This window comes from Mirounga leonina, unplaced genomic scaffold (assembly GCF_011800145.1).
Source record: "Mirounga leonina isolate KUSES-001 unplaced genomic scaffold, KU_Mleo_1.0 Mir_173, whole genome shotgun sequence".
Classification (NCBI taxonomy): domain Eukaryota; kingdom Metazoa; phylum Chordata; class Mammalia; order Carnivora; family Phocidae; genus Mirounga; species Mirounga leonina.
The window spans coordinates 33623234-33638300 of NW_023270447.1; the positions used below are offsets into that span (position 1 = coordinate 33623234).

Here is a 15067-nt window from a genome sequence, read left to right on the forward strand (position 1 = left end):
TGAAAACATTGAATTTCTCTCATATAATGGGATGTAATAGAAATATAAGCTGTATCCCCATCAAAATACCATCCACTTTTTTCAAAGAAATGGAACAAATAATCCTAAAATTTGTATGGGACCAGAAAAGACCCCGCATAGCCAGAGGAATGTTGAAAAAGAAAAGCAAAGCCAGTGGCATCACAATTCTGGACTTTAAGCTCTATTACAAAGCTGTCATCAACAAGACAGTATGGTACTGGCACAAAAACAGACACATAGATCAATGGAACAGAATAGAGAGCCCAGAAATGGACCCTCAACTCTATGGTCAACTCATCTTTGACAAAGCAGGAAAGAATGTCCAATGGAACAAAGACAGTCTCTTCAACAAATGGTGTTGGGAAAATTGGATAGCCACATGCAGAAGAATGAAACTGGACCATTTCCTTACACCACACACAAAAATAGACTCCAAATGGTTGAAAGACCTCAATGTGAGACAGGAGTCCATCAAAATCCTAAAGGAGAACACAGGCAGCAACCTCTTTGACCTCAGCCGAAGCAACTTCTTCCTAGAAACATCGCCAAAGGCAAGGGAAGCAAGGGCAAAAATGAACTATTGGGACTTCATCAAGATAAAAAGCTTTTGCAAAGCAAAGGAAACAGTCAATAAAACCAAAAGACAACCGAAAGAATGGGAGAAGATATTTGCAAATGACATATCAGATAAAGGGCTAGTATCCAAAATCTATAAAGAACTCATCAAACTCAACACCCAAAGAACAAAGAATCCAATCAAGAAGTGGGCAGAAGACATGAACAGACATTTTCCCAAAGAAGACATCCAAATGGCCAACAGACACATGAAAAAGTGCTCAATATCGCTCGGCATCAGGGAAATCCAAATCAAAACCTCAATGAGATACCACCTCACACCAGTCAGAATGGCTAAAATTAACAAGTCAGGAAACGACAGATGTTGGCGGGGATGCAGAGAAAGGGGAACCCTCCTACACTGTTGGTGGGAATGCAAGCTAGTGCAGCCACTCTGGAAAACAGTATGGAGGTTCCTCAAAAAGTTGAAAATAGAGCTACCATACGATCCAGCAATTGCACTACTGGGTATTTACCCCAAAGATACAAAAGTAGGGATCCAAAAGGATACGTGCACCCCGATGTTTATAGCAGCAATGTCCACAATAGCCAAACTGTGGAAAGAGCCAAGATGTCCATCGACAGATGAATGGATAAAGAAGAAGTGGTATATATATACAATGGAATATTATGCAGCCATCAAAAGGAATGAGATCTTGCCATTTGCAACGACGTGGATGGAACTGGAGGGTATTATGTTGAGCGAAATAAGTCAAACAGAGAAAGACGTGTATCATATGACCTCACTGATATGAGGAATTCTTAATCGCAGGAAACAAATGAGGGTTGCTGGAGTGGGGGCTGGGGTGGGAGGGATGGGGTGACTGGGTGATAGACACTGAGGAGGGTATGTGCTCTGGTAAGCATTGTGAATTGTGCAAGACTGTTGAATCTCAGATCTGTACCTCTGAAACAAATAATGCAATATATGTTAAGAAAAAAAAAAAAGAAGAAGAAGAAGGTAGGAGGAGGGGAAGAATGAAGGGGGGAAATCGGAGGGGTAGACGAACCATGAGAGACGATGGACTCTGAAAAACAAACTGAGGGTTCTAGAGGGGAGGGGGCTGGGAGGATGGGTTAGCCTGGTGATGGGTATTGAGGAGGGCATATTCTGCATGGAGCACTGGATGTTATGAACAAACAATGAATCATGGAACACTACATCAAAAACTAATGATGTAATGTATGGGGATTAACATAAGAATAAAAAAATTTTAAAAAGAAATATAAGCTGTATACTATATAATGGGATACAGTAGAAATATAAATCACGAAATATGTGAAGATTACATATTTTGGGGGAATATGAAGATAATTTTGCTGAAATATCTGCTACCACATCAATCTACTTATCCTTTGGTTAGTTGTCTTTTCCTCTCTCTTTGTTTCCTGTATTCCTTTCCAATGGCTGGCATTTGCAAATAGAGAAAATTTATCTTGCAAGAATCTCTCAACATTGTAATTGGGGAGATAAGGTAGGATAACTCTGCCATCAACTTATTTGTATTAGTTGTGCCAAACATCAAACATGAAAAAAATGAATGAATATTCTCATATAGTATATTCTCCACTGCTAAATGGCAGAGTTCAGAAGACAGAAATGAGATTTGGCCCTGAAATATAGGTAGGATTAAATAGATCTAGAGTTGGGCAATGGGCATTCCCTGAGAAAGCAAGATTAGGAAGTTTCACTGAAATGATATTCAACATTCTGTGGTTAGGCCAAGAAAATGTTCTCTTGCATTAGCCTGCATGTGCTAAATCACAGATTGCAATAGCCCTGATAAAGAGAAGTGAGTAAGAGGGACAAGTAGCAAAACTGACCATAATATAGTACCTGCAACTTCTGAGGAAGAGACTTTTCTTGGCTTTTCTAACCAAGGTCAAAGTGAAAGAGAGAGTGGTCTCACAAGTTAGGGCACATAAAATGATTTGGAATAAAAGATGTGGGAAATTTTCAGGCAGTTACTGGACAGGTGTATATTTATTTAAAATATTATTTCTATCTCATATGTTCCATTTAAATTTAGTATGTATTTTACATGAAATAAACATCTAATTAAAGGGACTTGTCTTTAGTTTATGCCCTTGAGATTGAGTTTTTCTCTTAGAATCAAGATTTCTTCTAATATTCATGTAACATGAGATAAGAACCTTATGCTTGGAAATAATTTCTGAAAATTTAGCATGAGTGAACAGAATTTGAATGAGCTTTGTGGAAAGAGACATCAGTAATAATAATTGATTACAGTGGTTCAAGGCAGACTGATTTGAATTATTTTTTTCTTTAAAATGCTGTTCCATTAGACCCATTACTTAACTGCTCTGAGCCCGACTTTCCTCATATGTTGAATGGTAGAGAGCAGGGGCTAATAGCAGGACTTATTTCACTCTTTGCTTGTGGGAATTAAAATCATGAATATAAAGCATAGCACATTCTTATTAGCTGCTATATTTTAAATATCGTTATTATTGTTATAACTCATTTTGTCTGCATTATTTGACTCCATGGGAAACATACTCTTTTTTTTTTTTTTTTGATTCTTGTTAACTTCTAATTACATTTGCAACAGCATACACATAGTAATCTTTCAAAAATATAAATCTAATTTTATTCAACAACTTAAAATCCTCCAATTACTCCCAGTTTGCTTAGGACAAATGGCTGGGATATTTGCCCCTACATTGTTCATAACATACTGTCATCATCATGAGCACTTATACCATGCTGTATTACAGTTGTCTGTATAATTATCTCTATCTCCAGATGTACTGTACATTCTCTATCTCTAGTATATAACAGAGTGCTTGACATATGTTAGGTGCTCAAAACATAGTTTGCTCAGTTAATAAATACATAAATAAATTGTGGAAGCTAGAATCAGAAAAGTATGTCTGGATTCATCTATGGAAAAGTGAAAACTAGAAAGGAACTGGGCAGCATATAAAGCTGCTCTGAGAGTGTCTATGGATTCCCCCAACCTAAAAGTACAAATGATTAGTCCTTTCATATGTCTGTTTCCAACCATGAGAAGTATCTCCCCACACCCAAATACTTTGCACCATGCTTGAAAACTGTTCGCTTAAACTGCTTGAAATTTTATATACAGACTTGAGATATCATATATTGCCTAAATTTAGAAAACTGTTAGGATTAATGTTATTATTTTTTAAAGTGATGGTACTTCTAATATAGATGAAACAGTACAAGGGAGGTACACTTTTTAATTTTTTAAAAAATCTTAATTCCAGTATAATTAACATTGTTAATTATAATTAATTATAATTAACAGTGTTAAGTCAGTTTCAGGTGCACAACATAGTGATTCAACCATTCTACAAATTACGCATTGCTTATAAGTGTACTCTTAATCCCCTTCACTTATTTCACCCATCCACTCAACTCCCCCTCTGGTAACCATCAGTTTGTTCTCTATATTAAGAGTCTGTTTCTTGATTTGTCTCTTTTATTCTTTGTTTTGTTTCTTAAATTCTACATACCAGTGAAATCATATGGTATTTGTCTTTCTCTGACTGACTTATTTCACTTAGCATTATGCCTTCTAGATCCATCCATGTTGTAGATGGCAAGATTTCGTTCTTTTTTATGGATGAGTAATTGTGTGTGTGTGTGTGTGTGTGTGTGGTGTTTATACACGCACCACTTTTACTTTATCCATTCATTTATCAGTAGACACTTGGGTTGCTTTCATAATTTGGCTAGGGATGCATATGTCTTTTCAGATTAGTGGTTTCATACTCTTTGGGTAAATACCCAGTAGTGCGATTACTGGATCACATGGTAATTCTAATTTTAATTTTTTGAGGAACCTCCAAGCTGTTTTCCACAGTGGCTGCACTAGTTTGCATTCCCACCAACAGTGCATGAGGGTTCTTTTTTCTCCACATCTTCACCAACACTTGTTTCTTGTGTTTTTGATTTTAGCCATTCTGACAGGTTTGAGGTGATATTTCATTGTAGTTTTTATTTGCATTTTCCTGATGATAAGTGATGTTGAGCATCTTTTCATGTGTCTGTTGGCCATCTGTATGTCTTTTTTGGAGAAATGTCTGTTCATATCTTCTGCCCATTTTTAATTGGATTATTTGTTTTTTTGGTGTTGAATTTTATAAGTTCTTTACATATTTTGGATAATGAACCTTTACTGGATATGTCACTTGCAAATATCTTCTCCCATTCAGCAGATTGTCTTTTAGTTTTGTGGATGGTTTCCTTTGCTGTGTAGAAGACTTTTATTTTGATGAAGTCCCAAGAGTTTATTTTTGCTTTTGTTTCCCTTGCCTCAGGAGACAGATTTAGAAAAATGTTTCTGTGGCCAATGTTAGAGATACTGCTGCCTATGCTCTCTTCTAAGATTTTTATGGTTGCAGGTCTCACATTTAGGTCTTTAGTTTTCAGTTTATTTTTGTGTCTGGTGTAAGAAAGTGGTCCAGTTTCATTCTTTTACATGTAACTGTCCAATTTTCCCAGCACCATTTGTTGAAGAGGCTGTCTTTTTCCCATTGCATATCTGCATTACTGCTTTGTTGAAAATTAATTGACCATATAATTGTGGGCTTATTTCTGAGATATTCATTCTATTCCATTGATCCCTGTGTCTATTTCTGTGTCAGTACTATCCTGTTTTGATTAGTACAACTTTGTAGTGTATCTTGAAATCTGAGACTGTGATTCTTCCAGTATTGTTCTTCTTTTTCAAGATTGCTCTGGCTATTTGGGGTCTTCTGTGGTTCCATACAAATTTTAGGGTTGTTTGTTTTAGTTCTGTGAAAAATACTGTTGGTATTTTGATAGGGATTGCATTAAATCCATAAATTAGTTTGGGTAGTATGGACATTTTAACAATATTTGTTTCCCCAATCCGTGGGTATGGATTATCTTTCCATTTGTTTGTATCATCTTCAATTTCTTTTGTCAGCATTTTACAGTTTTCAGAGTACTGGTCTTTTACCTCAAGTTTATTGCTGGATATATTATTATTTTTGGTGCAATTTTAAGTGATATTGTTTTCTTAATTTCTCATTCTATACTGCATTATTAGTGTATAGAATGCAGTGGATTTCTGTATATTGATTTTGTGTCCTGTGACCTTACTGAATTTATTCATCAGTTCTAGTAGTCTTTAATCTAATTTTTGGTGGTCTTTAGGGTTTTCTATATATAATATCATGCTATCTGTGAATAGTGAAAGTTTTACCTCTTTCTTACCAATTTGGAGGGCTTTTATTTAGTTTTCTTGTTTCTTGTTTGATTCAACTATGTTGAATTAAAGTGGTGAGAGTGGCATCCTTGTCTTGTTCCTGATCTTAGGAGGAAATCTGTCAGTTTATCACCATTCAGTATAATGTTAGCTGTGGGTTTTTCTTTTATGGCATTTATTATGTTGAGGTATATTCTCTCTAAACCTACTTTGTTGAGGGTTTTTATCATGAATGGATGTTATATATAAACCTAAATACCTAGTGGATCCTTTTCCATCCCTTCACTTCTAATCTGCCTGTGTCTATAGGTCTAAAATGATATAGATATGAACACATGGATGGGTCTTTTTTATCCATTCTGTCGCCCTGTTTCTTTTGATTGGAGTATTTAGTCCATTTACATTGAAAGTAATTTTTGATAGGTATGTACTTATTGTCATTCTGTTACTTGTTACACTGTTGTTTTTGTAGTTCTTCTCTGTTCCTTTCTTCTCTTCCTCTCTTATCTTAGTTGGTTGGCTTTCTTAGTGATGATTCTGGATTCCTTTGTCTTTATTTTTTGCATATCTATTACCAGTTTTTGATTTGTAGTTACCATTAGGTTTATATGTAACATCTTATGCATATAGCAGGGTATGTTAAGTTGATGGTTACTTAAGTTTGAACCCATTCTAAAAGGACTAAATTTGGGATGCCTGGATGGCTCAGTCGGTTAAGTGGATGCCTTCAGCTCGGTCATGATCCCAGGGTTCTGGGATTGAGTCCCGCATCGGGCTCCCTGCTCAGTGGAGAGCCTGCTTCTCCCTCTTCCTCTGCCTGCCTCTCTGCCTACTTGTGCTCTCTCTCTCTCTGCCAAATAAATAAATAAAATCTTAAAAAAAAAAAAAAATAAAAGGACTAAATTTTTGCTCCTCCCCACTCCAACTTTTAATGTATATGTTGTCTTACTTTACATCCTTTTATTTTGTGAACCCCTTGACTGATTTTTATAGATGGAGTTAATTTTACTGCTTTTGTGCTTCCTACTTTTCTTACTCCTGCTTATGGTCTTTCCTTTCCACTCAAAGAGTGCCCTTTAACATTTCATATAAGGCTGTTTAGTGGTGATGAATTTAACTTTTGTTTGCCTGAGATACTCTTTCTCTCTCTTTCTATTTTGAATGATAGCCTTCCTGGATAGAGTATTCGTTGTTGCAGATTTTTTTTTCTTTCATGTGACTCTATTCTGGCCTGCAAAATTTTTGCTGAAAAAAAGGCTAATAGCCTTATGGGATTTCCTTTGTATGTAACTATTTTTTTTCTCTTGCTACTTTTAAAATTCTGTCTTTATTGCTACTTTTTGCCACTTTAATTACTATATATGAACCTCTTTGAGTTGATTTTGTTGGGGGCTGTCTGTGCCTCCTGGATGTGGATTTCTGTTTCCTTCTCCAGATTTGGGAAGTTTTCAGCTATTTCTTCAAATAAATTTTCTACCCCCTTTTCTTTATCTTCTCCTTCTGGGATCCCTATAATGTGAATGTTATTATACTTGTTGGTGTTCCTGAATTCCCTTAGTTTATTTTAATTTTTTATTATTTTTCCCTCTCTCCTGTTCAGCTTGTTGGCTTTCCATTACTCTGTCCTCCAAGTTGCTGATCCTTTCCTCTGCTTCCCCTAGTCCAGTATTTCTTCCATGTAGTGTATTTTTAATTTCAGTTACTGAGTTCTTCATTTCTGATTAGTTTTTTTTTGTTTGTTTGTTTTCTATCTCTTTATTGAGGGTCTCACTGAGGTCCTCCACTCTCTTCTCAAGTCCAGTGAGTATCTTTTATGACCATTACTTTAAATTCTCTATTAAGAATATTGCTTACCTCCATTTCATTTAGCTCTTCTACTGTGATTTGTCCCGTTCTTTCATTTGGGTCATATTCCTTTATCTCCTCATTTCCTCTAACCCTCTGTGTCTATTTCTATGTGTTAGGAAAGTCAGCCACATCTCCTGGTTTTGAAAGTAGAGGCTTTATGAAGAAGAGGTCCTATAGTACTCTCCAGTGCAATGTCCCCTGTTCTCTAGAACTTGGCACTTCCAGAATGTCTCCTATGCGTGTTGTATGCATCCTACTGTTGTGTCTGACCCTCATTTGCCTTCAGTTCAGTTATCTGCAAAGGCTCTGTTTGCCTGTTTGGGGCAGGATTTGGTCCCTGTGTTGTTTGGGCCAGTCTGAGGCCATCTAGGGCTTGAGTTGAGTCAGACCAGGGATTTGCCAGAGCTGTGCGAGCACTGAACTGCAGGGCACTTTCCCTGTGTTGTCCCCTGAGAAGCTTCCATTGGTGAGTGGAGCCTGCAGTCAGACCAGATGTCTGCTCCCAGCCCACTGCTGAGGATGTAGTCGAATTGGTGTGTGTGGTTTTCTTCCCCTCTCCCTGAGGCAGGAGTCACTTTAAGGTAGTGCTAACCCCTGTCAGGTTTGCTTGCCACAGTTGTGGCACTGCTTTGAGTACTTTTGCCAAGGGTGTCTTGGATATAGAGGGTCTGCAGGAGAGTGTGGGGGTGAAATATGCAGTGTTAGCAAGGTCCCAGCTAGTCTGCTTTGGGAGGGGACCTACAGCCTCCTCAGAAAATTCCTTCAGGGGTGGGTCTGCAGAAGAGTGCCGGGGCAGAGCACACTGTTAGCAAGCTAGGTGGAAAGTGTTCAGGCTGCATTGGTTCTCACAAGTGTCCCTGTATCTAGAGTGTGGAGTGGGAAGGGGAAATGGTGGCATCCCTCCCTTGCTTGTATTGCCCTGTATGTCAGTTTGGCTCCCAAGCACATCTGTTCCCTTCCTACCCTCTCCTATGTAGCCACTTCTCTACATTTAGCTGTAGAGAGTTTGTTCTGCCAATCTTTAGGTTGTTTTCTGGGTTATTTATATTAATACGGGTGTTTTCTTGATGTGCATGGGATGAGGTGAACCTAGGATCCTCTTACTTCACCATCTTCCCCAGAAGTCTCAGGGAGGTACATTTTTATTCTTAGAATGAAATGTTATGATCAGGTTGGAAGCCTATTAAATCTAAGTAAGGGCAGCTATATTGAGGTAATAGGGAGGATTATTGGCTGCATCAGGGGGATGTAAAAAAGATAAAATAATGGAAAAAATAGGAAACACTTAATGAATGTGTAGTATATGTAAAGTACTATATTGCATACTTCAGTCCACTTTATATCATTTAATACAGCAGAGCTTTTAAATTTGTCCTGTATTTTCTATTTTATAGATGAAGCATTAAGAATTTAAACTTGGTTGAGAGGTTAGGATATGTATCCAATGACAGACAGTTGTTATGTGTTGGATATTTGTGGTTAGTTGTAGAGAAATGAAACTGTGTTTGGAAATTTGCAAATGTCAAGCTCTGTTGTTTAACATATCCCAAATTCTGTGTTCTTCTTATTTTTCTTCCTATAATATTTTCTTAAGAGACCTAGTCTTTTTAGTAGGGAATTGTGTTTGGAGACCAGTATCTGGGAATTGGATGTGTTCATTGCTACTACAGTGTCATGGTTCCTAGGCCATTTTGGCAGACTGGATATAAAATGGTTTATTTTTTATATCATGAATTCATGTTGATACCTTTAATGCTAATCCAACACAGGTGGTTCTGCACTGCCTTTCTTCATTCTACATTGTACTTCACTTCTTCTACCATGTGAATTTTTGTTGCCAACATTATCAATAATTTTACTCATTAGCTTAATTCTAATAGACACAAAATAGTTTAGAATTGCTATACATAAACTACTATCAACTGCAAGCATATTTAATAAAGTTAAAATTTGTTTTTTTGTTTTTAGGTTGGAGATATGTATTTATTTATTTATTTATTTATTTTTATTTTTTAAAGATTTTATTTATTTATTTGAGACAGAGAATGAGAGAGACAGAGAGCACATGAGAGGGGGGAGGGTCAGAGGGAGAAGCAGGCTCCCTGCCGAGCAGGGAGCCCGATGCGGGACTCCATCCAGGGACTCCAGGATCATGACCTGAGCTGAAGGCAGTCGCTTAACCAACTGAGCCACCCAGGCGCCCTGGAGATATGTATTTAAAATAATTGTTGAATAGATACTTAGTGTTATCATAGTGTATTATTAGTTCCTTTTCTAATGACTTTATTTCTTTTTAATTTTAAAATATCTATTTTCATCTTCTTTTTCTCTTAGGGCATTTTCTGTTCTGTTCATTATGCTCCTTCCAGTTTAACATTTATTTCTAAAATGAGTTTTAAAATTCTGGTTCTTTTCTGAGTCCCATCATTGCATTTCTAAACTTATCTACTTCTAGTTCATGTGGTCTTGTATGCCTTTTATCATTTTCTTGATACCTTTTAGTTCATTTTTTTAAAATAAGACTTTATTTTAGAGCAGTTTAAATTATTCATCAATATTAAATAGTACGTATAGAGATTTCTAATATACTCCCAGCCTCTACCCATTTATAGCCTCTTCCATTACAAACATTCCCCACCAGAGTGGTACTTTTGTTAAAGTTGATGAACTTACATTGACACATAGTGATTACCCAAAGTCTATAGTTTATATTATAATACACTCTTTGTGTTATGTATTCTATGGGTTGGACACATGTATAATGGCATGTATCATCATTATTCACTTATATAGTACATTTTTTCTGCCTCCAAAAGTCCTCTGTACTCTGCCTATTTATTCCTCTTCCCATCTCTAACCCCTGGCAACCACTATTTTTTTATTGTCTCCATAGTTTTACCTATTCCAGAATATCTATAGTTGCAATCATACACTATGTAGATATTTCAAATTGACTTCTTTCACTTAGTGACATGCATTTAAGGTTTCTCCATGTATTTTCATTACTTAATAAACTCATTTGTTTTTAGAACTGAATAATATTCCATTGTCTGGATATACCTCTTTCTTTATCCAGTCCCCTTCTGGAGAACATCTTGGTTACTTCCAATTTTGACAACTATGAATAAAGCTGCTATAAACATCCATGTGCAGGTTTTTGTGTGGACCTAAGTTTTCAACACCTTTGGATAAATACCAAGGAGCATGATTGCAGGATTGTATACTAGGGGTTTGTTTAGTTTTATAAGAAACTGCCAAACTGTTTTCCAAAGTGGCTGTACCATTTTGAATACCCACCAGCAACGAATGAGAATTTCTGATGCCTCACTTCCTCTCCATCATTTGGTGTTATCATTGTTACAGATTTTGGCTATTCTAATAGATGTATAGTGGTATCTTCTTGTTATTTTAATTTGCATTTTACTGATTTGTATATGATGTAGAACATTTTTTCATATGTTTATTTTCCATCTGTATACCTTCTTTGGTGAGGTATCTCTTAACATATCTGGCCCTTTTTAAAACTACATTCTTATTGTTGAATTTTAAGAATTCTTTGCTAATTTTGGAAACAGTCCTTTATCAGGTATGTCTTTTGCAAATAGTTTCTCCTAGTCTGTAACTTGTCTTCTCATTCTCTTGTCTTTGTCTTTTGCAGAGCAGAAATTTTTAACAAGCTTATCAATTTATTCTTTCATGGATTGTGTCTTTGGTGTCTTAGCTAAAAAGGCATTGCCATACCCAAGGTCATCTAGGTTTTCTTCACTGTTATATCTAGTAAGAGTTTTATAGTTTTGCATTTTACGTTCAGGTTATAGATCCATTTTGAGTTATATTCCTCAAAACTTCAAATAAGGTTTGTACTAGATTCATTTATTTATTTTTTGCAAACGGATGTTCCAGCATCATTTCTTAAAAAGGCTATCTTTGTTCCATTGTATTGCCTTTGCTCCTTTGTCAAAGATTAGTTGACTGTATTTATGTATGTCTATTTCTGAGCACTCTATTCTGTTCCATTGATTTATTTATCTGTTCTTTTCCTGTCTTGATTACTGTAGCTTTATAGTAGTCTTGAAATTGGATAGTGTTGGTCCTTTAATTTTGTTCTTCAACATTGTGTTACTGAGTCTGGGTTTTCTGCCTGTCAGTGGAAACTTTAGAATCAGTTTTTAGATATCCACAAAATAATCTTCTGGGATTTTGATTGAGTTTGCATTGAATCTATAGATAAGTTAGGATGAACTGAAATCTTGACAATAGTGAATTTTCCTATGTATAAAACATTAAATCTCTCATTTATTTATTTTCTTCTTTGATTTTGTTCATCAGAAGATTGTATGTAGTTTTCCTCAAATAGATCTTGTACCTATTTGTTAGATTTGAACTGAAATATTTCATTTTCATGGGTGCTAATGTATAATATTTTGCTTTACTTTTTCATTGTTGGTATATCAGAAGGTGAATGAGTTTTGTGCATTAAGCTTATATCTTTCAACCTTGCTATAATTGCTTGTTAGTGTCAGGAGGGTGTTTTTTTTTTTGTTTGTTTGTTTGTTTTGTCAATTCTTTCAGGTTTTCTACATAGGCCATCATTTGGAAACAGAGGCACTTTTTTCCTTCTTCCTCAATCTGTATACCTTCAATTTTCTTTTCTTGTCTTGTTGCATTAGCTAGAACTTCCAGTACAAATGTTGAAAAGGAGTGGTGAGAGGACATCCTTGCCTTAGACTTCATCTTAGTGGGAAAACTTCTAGTTTTGTACTTTTAAGTATGATATTAGCTATAAAGTAGATATTGTTTATTTTTTTTAAAGATTTTATTTGTTTATTAGAGAGAGAGAGACAGGAGAGAGGGAACACAAGCAGGGGGAGTGGGAGAGGGAGAAGCAGGCTTCTCACTGAGCAGGGAGCCTGATGCGGGGCTCGATCCCAGGACCCTGGGATCATGACCTGAGCCAAAGGCAGATGCTTAACGACTGAGCCACCCAGGCACCCGGTAGATATTGTTTATTAAGTTGAGGGATTTCTTCTTTATTCCTAGTTTTCTGTGAATTTTTAGCCTGAAGAGGTGTTGAATTTTGTTCAATGTTTTTTCTGCATCTGTTGATTAGGGTCGTGTAACTTTTCTTTTCCCTTCCTTCCCCTTCCCTTCCCTTCCTTTCCTTTTCCCTGTTCCCTTCCTCTTCCTCTTTCTTTCTATTAATTTGATGATAAAAAATGAAAAAGAAGACATTGCTGCAGGCCCACAGACATTCAAGAGTTACAATGAACAACTTTATGCCAAATAATTTGGGTGAAGTGGACAAATTTCTTGATGAAATACAATTTTCACATTGACACAAGAAGAAATAAAAATGCTGAATAGTCCTATATACATTAAAGAAATTGAATACATGATTAAAGTTCTTGCCCAAAAGAGACTTTAGTTCTAGGTAACTTTACTGGTGAATTGCTGTGTACATTTAAAGAATATTATATACCATCTTATGCAAGTTTTCTAGAGAGTTAGAGACAATACTTTCCATGATGTTTTGAGAGGTCAATATAGCATTAATACCAAAACCTGACAAGGACATTACAAGAAAGGTAATGGTAGGCCATTCTTGTGAATATACATGTAAAAATCTTAAATGAAATATTAGAAAATCATATCTAGTGATATATAGAAGGTAATACTCTATAGCCAACATAGGTTTATTCCTAGAATACAAGATTAGTTTAACAGTAGAAAATTAATCACATTAACAGAATATGGGGGAACACCTCAGGCATTCCTCACTTTGCCCAGCATTATGTTAACTGAAATTTGTACATATTTTTAACAGATAACCTTATTTGAGCAAATTATTTTGCAAGGTTCCAAGGTAACTGAGATTTTATCTCATTTGACCTTGTATCACTTGTGATAGTCAGAATTCCAAGATGGCTTATATGACATTTGCTCCCTGGTGTTACTCCCATGATTATGTCATATTATCTGGCAAAAGGTATTTTACAGATGTCCTTAAGGTTTCTTACTAATCAGTTGGCTTTAATATAGATTATATAAGTGGGTCTAACCTAATCAAATGAGCACTTTAGAAACAGAGTTTTCTCTGGCTAGTAGTGGAACAGGGTATCAGAGAAAGTTGAGGCACAAAAAGGATTTGATGCACTGTTGCTGGTTTGAATACAGAGATCACATGCAAAGGACCTGGGAGTAACCTTTATTAGCTAGGAGTGACCCTTCACCAATAATCAGCAAGAAAATGGTGACTTCAGTCCTATGTAAGAAATTGGGTTCCACCAACTACCTGAATCAGCTTAGAAGCAGACTTTTTTCCTTAATTGTCCTGAAAAGAGCCCAGACCAGCCACTAAGTTGTGGAATTTATTACTTAGCAATATAAAATAATATATGATAGAATTGTACAAAGTGAGGCTATAGCTCTGGTATGCATTAGGTTTCATTTACATAGAACCTTGTAAAATGAGGACTGCCTGTATACAAATCTTCTCAATGTTTGCACAAGAATCAGTTGATCAAATTCAACACTCATTTAAGGTGAGAAGGACACTTCCTTAATCTAATAATAGGTATCTTTTAACACATTTGTTAGCACTTAATAGTGAAATATTGGAATTATTCCCCCTGAGATCAGGAACAAAAAAGGATGTCAACTGTTAGCATTTTCATTTAACATTGTGATGGTGGACATGTTTTTCTTAACATGTAATGGTGAAACAAAGTGACAAAAAAAGGAAGTTAAAAGATTAGGAAGGAACAAATAAAATTTTAATTTCCTACAGATGTCATGTTTGTGAATGTGTAAGCTAGTAAAGTCATAATACAAAAATCAATGGTACTTATATAAACACAATAAAAATTTGAAAATGAAATTAAAGATACCATTTATAATAGTATAAAAAGCCACCATTTGTTCATTTGCTCTTCAAGAGGCAGACACAAAAACAAGATACGTACAAGAAATTTATTTGGAGAAATATCTTAAAAGGAGTAGGAATGGATGAGAATAGATATGAACCTGACACCCAGGAATGGAAAGAGAGAAGGGGCTGGATAGGAAGCAATTCAGCAACACAACTCTGAAAAAAGTCTAAGCCAGACCAGTGGGGAATCCCTGAATAGAAGGTAAATATTAGAGGAATTGTGTATGAGGCAGAAATTGGCCAGCACTATTACAATACCCTGATGTTCTCAGGCATTGACTGGGATAGCCTTGCAGAAAAAGTCAGCGGAACCAAAGAAGTGGAACCTTGGGCTGTCAGTCAGTTGTGCTCCCCATAGTGCATTCTCTTCAAGGAGGTGTGAGCACTGTACTTCCATGGCTATACTTTTTTATTTTATTTTTTTCTTCCATGG

General features: G+C 35.9%; 1 protein-coding gene across 1 annotated transcript in view; it reads left to right on the forward strand.

The window, feature by feature from the left end:
• The window catches only part of LRRIQ3 (leucine rich repeats and IQ motif containing 3), a 191969-nt gene that overhangs the window by 61798 nt on the left and 115104 nt on the right, over positions 1-15067 (forward strand). The gene's annotated exons all lie outside the window — the stretch shown is intronic.